The sequence below is a fragment of the Gouania willdenowi genome, chromosome 8 (assembly GCF_900634775.1).
Source record: "Gouania willdenowi chromosome 8, fGouWil2.1, whole genome shotgun sequence".
Lineage (NCBI taxonomy): Eukaryota > Metazoa > Chordata > Actinopteri > Blenniiformes > Gobiesocidae > Gouania > Gouania willdenowi.
Genome location: NC_041051.1, coordinates 24,647,146 through 24,654,134, shown reverse-complemented (window position 1 = coordinate 24,654,134; position 6,989 = coordinate 24,647,146).

The window sequence follows — 6,989 nt, the reverse complement described above, 5'->3', positions numbered from 1 at the left end:
AACAGCTGAAACTAAAAGATTCGGAAAAAGGTTGGAAAGTCTAAAAACGGCTGCCCATTCGGCGGGGCTCTGTCCGCCTGCTGGGCGTGGGCCTAGGCTCCTCTGCGGGGGTCTTGGACGGAGAACGGATAACATTAGTGAGGATGTCTCTTAATAAACAGTCCTTGAATTGCTGGTTAAACAATAAACAACTTGCCAAACTTTACAAATAAATGAACAAGATATGCATTCAAATTAAGTTTTTGTGCTGAACAATGTTTAGGTTTAAGGTATTTTTTATTGCTTTTGAATGAATTGTCCAAGCTTGAATTTGCCTCTCCCTGCCCCCTTATTAACATATTGTATAAGGCTTACTAGTAGTACTAGTGACACCTTTTGCTTCACCAGTAAAGTGTACTTGCACACTACTAAACCAATGGTTGGTTTCACTGATATTAATTTTATGCTTAAACAGCTTTCCCTGGCGTAAATGACAATAAACATCAAATTCTTGCTTTTTCCATCAGTATCCGACTGTTCGGGTCCATCATCCTGATCCTGCTCACCTACTGTTCACCATTAAGGTCTGGACCCGCCTCCAATCAGCACTGATTGAAGAACATAACTGTAATGATCAATAGCCTCTAACTAACACGTCTTAGTGCCTCCACTTATCAAGTGTTTTCCACAGCATGTGATGTTCTCCAGCTGATTCATTTGCTGCTACTGCCTGCACCATTCACACATTGGAACACATTAGCTTTGATAAACGCCGTGTCGTGCATTCCTAATAAGAGGTTGTAGTTATGAGTTTATTGTTGGCTAAACACTGAGGGTGGATGATTAATATGCCAGCAGTGACGAAACGTTTGGACCCTGCAGCATATTGAGATGAGAACTGAGCGATATGTACACACAAGGTTTAACCCAAAGGGGTTCAACTCATTTTAAATCTATTGTATGGAAACACGATGCATCACTGACCACTCTGGAAGTAGAAGGCATCCAGTTTTATTTGCAGCTCAGTCTGATTAAAAAATCTCATGCCACTAAGCCATATTAATTGAAAAAAAGCCAACAGTTCCACACGAGAAAGCATAAGTGACAATACAGAGGAAAGTATTTTCTATCAGGCAGAACCAGACATAGGGTTAGGGTTAGTGGTCACTTAGGAATAATGATAAATATCTAATCAGTCAAGACACTATAAATTATATCTATACTAAAGTCGGTGTATAGTCATTTTTATACACAGAAGTGAACAACAACAAAACGCCAATGCTCTAGCTCAGATTATATATTGAATTATATATTATATTATTACAGCACAACTAGGGTCCCTTATAGAACCATGTAAGGGACACACTGTCACATATTTTTGTGAAAATCTAAATAGACTGTTAAAAAGTCAAGGGATAGCATTTTTACAAACCCATGGGAATGTTTGGATTTCTCACCAAATGTGTCGTGTGATCCATTTGTTTTTTTTAACAGTTTCCAAACCATTATTAATAATAATAATAATAATAAATCAATTTTATGAAGCTCTTTTTTGGACACTCAGTTGCTTTACAGAATTAAAGCATTATTCTGTCACTCCACACTTAGTGGTGGTAAGCTACTAATATAGCCACAGCTGCCTTGGGGCAGACTGACTGAAGCGAGGCTGCCTTAGGGCGTCATTGGCCCCTCCGACCAACACTCACACTACATAATACATATTAGGCAATGTGGGTGATTAAGAAATGTTGATTTTATACTGTATACTTTTTATATATTTTTTCTTTTTTTTTATTTCCATTTTTTCCATTATTATTATTATTTACTTTGAATTTTTTTATTAAAAAAAAGTACTTTTTCTTCAATTTACTGTTTGTTTTTCGACATGTAATTCTGAACATAGAGTTGACTGTTCTAATAGTGTGACCATTCCTTTATATCTGATATTCAATATTTTCTCAGCTATAAACTGCTCCATATTTTTCATTTATTGGCATTGAAGTTTACTTTTTTTCTTACATTTGGCTCATTATTTGAAGACGATGTTATTTGACAATTACCTACATGTATCTTTAAGTTAACGTGAAGAACTTTGAGTATGTCGAGGTCGGCATTTCATTTTAAGATGTTTTTTCTGGAAAAGTTGTAAGAAAATGGGATGTTAGTGCAGCAAAAACTGCACATACAGAGGCAGGAAATGGTGAGAACCCTTGCGATTAGTAGTCAATAAACCCCTCAGATGGCAGCAACATGTGTGTGTGCTGCGACAGAGTGCCAGTGTGACTCATTTTCCCCGTGTTGGTCCTGTCAGGCCTCTCCTTGCTGCTGACTGAACGCTACTGGTTCTTTAAACGTAGACAAATGTGGCCCCCCAAGAGCAGCTGCTACCCTGCAGCGTCCCTATACCTCAAACTAATGAGTGTTTAAAGACAGTATTAATCAAACTCCAGGCCAGATCAATGGAGCATTGAGTGTCTTTCCTCAGGTTTCACTACAAACATAATTTCCACCTCCTGTCCAGGTGCTCAACGCTTCAACGGAGCTTCACAGTCAAACTCTTATTAGTGCGATTACTCTTAATTCTAACCTATCAAAAAGAATAATTATGAAAGATTGCAATACCGGCTTGAAAGTTTGTTTTGATTTCCACTTTAAACACTTGGTTTATTGACATTGTCGGATGAGAAAGCTTAATTTAATATATATTTTCATTAAAAAAAAACATTTCTTTTTAAATTTCCATTTTTTTATTGATTTATTTTGAATTTTGAGATTTAAAAAACAAAACTATTTTTTTCTTCAGTTTATTGTTTGTTTTTTGACATGAAATTCTGGATAAACAGAGTTGACTGTTTTAATAGTGTGACCATTCCCTTATTTCCTGTGTCTATGTTGGGATATTCAATATTTTCTCAGTTATAAACTGCTCCATATTTATCATAACATGTTCCCAATCCAGACCTTCCCCTAAACAAGCCACACTAGAACTTACTCACACGTGCTGTCCCTTAAAGGAGAAAAAGCCTAAAGTGGCACATATTGTGCAGCAGTTTGTTAAGATAAGACTTTAATCGAATTAAAAATATAGAGATTTATATTGTATATTGTTATTTTGAGGGGAAAAAAAAATTGAGATATGAGTTTTGGTCCTATCGCCCAGCCCTAATGTGAACATCACACTTTTTCCCCGTCAATTTTACATTGTGCTCCTGTGGTGTTATGGTACACGACCTCACTGCTATAGATTAACTATATGATGACTTTACCTCACGTTTTAATCATCATTTCACATCACAGGCTGTGGCCCTCCATACATGGTAGAAAAACAAAATGCATTCAGCTCGTTCTGTTTAAATAACGGACTTCCATCTCCTCCACATTTCTCTACGTTTGCTAAAAGATGAAGACCATGCGTTCATTTACCTGCCACAAAGATTAAAGCCTCCTCACAGCTTCCCAATCACCCTTCAACTTCAGGAGAGCAAGAAATTGCTTTAAGATTAGTCAAATTAAATTAGTACTAATGAAGGGAATACTAAATATAGATGAATCATCAGGGCAGAAGACAGATAAATTAGATTTCATTCACTTTTTTCTTATTCATTAATAAACCATTTTGAAGAATTTTACACTGACATTTAACTAAATCTACTTTATTTTCATTCTAATCATGAATGAATCTTATCCTAGCTTTCAGAGAGATGTCGTTGCATGTTTAAATAACACATTTGCCTCCAAGCCTCGTGGACAGTCAGAACAAAACACAGGAGTGGAGCACGTGCACGGTTCACTGAGCCACAGGCTCCGTGTGACACCAAACTGAAGTTTAATGTTCACAGTGACTTCACTCCAAAACTCTGGCCTGCCCTCAATAAAGATGTGGGGGTCATTTAGGCTGCGTAGTGCTGGACAATGATTTACTATAATCACATAATCATAATATATATTATTTTAAAGCTTGTGCTATAAGTATGCAAATCTTTTTTTATTAAAAAGATCAACATTTATTGTTACATCATCTACCATTAGAGCCATACTGTCTGTAAAAGACTGTTTTATTTTGAGATATCAAAATGATGTTTCTTAATATAATCTAGACTTTTGGCTCCTTTTGAGGAGGTGAATATAAATCCATTAAGCAAATAAGATCATTTTTAACATCTGATACATTCTGAAATAACATATCGCAGAAGCAGGTTAAAATAAGTTAGATTCATATTATTTTTTATATAAACAGCAATAAAATGAGTTGTCAGCTTTCATTAAGAATGTATTCATTCAATAAATTACATTGGATTAGAACCAAGTAACCTAATGTTTTGTTTTGTTTTATTGCCGAGGCTAATTGTAGTACAAGTTACAATTAAATATGAAAATAAATGTTTTCTCATTCTGTTTCTGCTCGTCAGTTGTTGTTAAAATAACTGAATATTTTCCTACTTTTGACACATTTTCCGTTACATGTTCAGAAAAACATGAAAATGCCATGGTGTATTTATTTTATACCTTAAAAGATAATCAATGTGGAACAGTCATGTTGTGATGAAGTTGTTGGTTCTTGTGCAGTGTTTACATTAGGTTCCACCTGATTACATTTTTTCTCTCTCTTTTTAAGGAAATGGGCCATTAAAAAGAGATAAACGGCTAAATTGTTTGACTTAAAATGTATGCTTTTTTCCACTTGTTGAAATGGATTCATATTCATGGTTTATTTTTGTGTGTAATACTATCATAATATATCTTTGTACTCAATAACCTTGTTAATGAAATACATCTTCAGTCAGGCCAACTTTTTCAAAGCTACTTCCAGGACAAGGACAAACAATTACAGAACATCTCATTTTAACTTAATCTAAATCTAACGACAAAAACAAGTACGTAAGCAATGAGACAAATCAGATATAACTGGGACACTGAGATTAACACTAAAAAAAAGATAGTTTGAGCAAAATGCACAAAATCTAAATAGTTAACGTATAAGAATAATTCTATTTTATTATTCATCAATTTTTTTATAGCGCTTTCCTGGAATTTTCTAGGAATTCTGGGCCCCCTGACAGAATTTCAGTGTGGACCCCTCTACCCCATTCATTGCCACTTTTTTTTTTTTTAAATACTGTATGATGTTTTTCTTCATTTTTCTGTTTTTCAGTGTTCTTGACGGTGCCTTGTGTAATACAGTTTGTTTTCTGTTACTATTAACCCATCAACAAGTTTGAATATTTTAATGTAAATTATGTAATATTAGTTGTCTTATTCCCATTTCTCTGATTTACAACACATTGTTACACCTAATGTGTATATGTTTAGAACTACAAAATGAATTTTCTTCTGTTAATTCTTGTTTTATTTTTTATTTTGCTATTAAAAGAGGCCATTACATCTCTAAATAACTTAACTAATCAATCAATCTTTATTCGTACAGTGCCAATTCTTAACACGTGTTATCGCAAGACACGTCACAGAAAGCAGGTTAAAGACCTTTACTGTGTGTTATTACTTTATGACTTTGACGCTTTAGACCAGAGGTAGGAAACTTTTATCTCAACAATGTTACTTGCATGTGATATACATGTAACATTGTTGAGTATTGGGCTCGCTCCTGCAATATTTATTCATAATGGTGTCCCACTATAAATAAACCATTTTTATTGAAAAGGTGGTAGCTGAAATATTTTCAGAGTGGATCAACAGGGAAAAGCAAACCTTTTCAAAGTCTTTGAATCAATCCCACTCCCACAGACGGCACATGATGGGCAGTAAGAACACAATAGGGGATGTAAAAGCTTCAGCATCCATTCATCCTGCATGTCAGCCACTAAGGATTTCCATTATGATGTGGGAAGAGATGTTCTCACTTTTCAGTAACAGCGCGAATATAAAAAATCAAATAAAAAAAAACAAGAAAAACGATAAACCCAATAGTGATACATTATTATGTGCAGACTACTGCTTAGGTTTAATTGGTATAGAAATGTATTTAATTACACGGTAAAAAGGCGAGCACACTGGATTGATTTCCACTTTGACAAAGTTGACAGGAGCATGTTTGTCAGGCCTGTCACTCAGCGACGACAGCGTCAAACACAAAGACAGCCGTCAAGCTGTGATGGTTCAAATGTTCCTTCCTGGTTGGAGTTAAGACACAGCATGATCAACCACTTCTCAAAAGCCTCCCACAGCCATCTGTTAAGGAAAGAAAGTAACATCTGCAGGTCTGTCTACAGCTCCATTTTTAAAGGCCACGAGGACTGTAAATAAGCATGTGTTCATCAACGTCAATCCATCAAAGCACAGAAAGCTGCTTCTCTTTCTCACCAATATCTCACGTTTTTTTTTTTTAATGTATTTCTTTCGGGGAGGTTTCACTCTCATTTTGTATGTGTTTTTGGTATCATTTAGTATTTTTTCTTTTAATTTGTGTATTTTTTTGTCATTTAATGTTTTTTCTCTTATTTTGTGTATTTTTTCTTACATTTTGTGTGTATTTGTTTTCATTTTGTGTATTTTGTTGTGTGTTTTGGTATCTTTAAGTACAGTATTTTTTTGCTTATTTTGTCAATTTTTTTCTCACATTTTGTGTGTATTGGTTGTAATTTTGGGTTTTTCTGTTATTTGTGTTTTTGGTATCATTAAATATTTTTTTCTTTTATTTTGTGTATTATTTTTTTTTTCTCAATTTGTGTGCGCGTGTATGTTGTCATTTTGTCTATTTTTGTCTCATTTAGTATTTTTCGTCTGGGCATCTCTGCTGAGACTGCTGCCTCCGCGACCCGGCCCCGGAGAAAGCGGAAGAAAATGAACGGATGGATTTTTCTCTCGTGTTTGTCGTCAATTTTTGCATTTCTTAAATTAATCATCAAAACAAAGATTACGCTACCATAGCAACAATCGGATGCCTTCATCCTCAGTTACGTGAAAAGAGCACTTCCCTGAGTATTCACTACGTCACAGTTTGTCAAACATGTCAACCTCCACACACGTGAGTTAAGTTAAAGTGTTTTTATTGC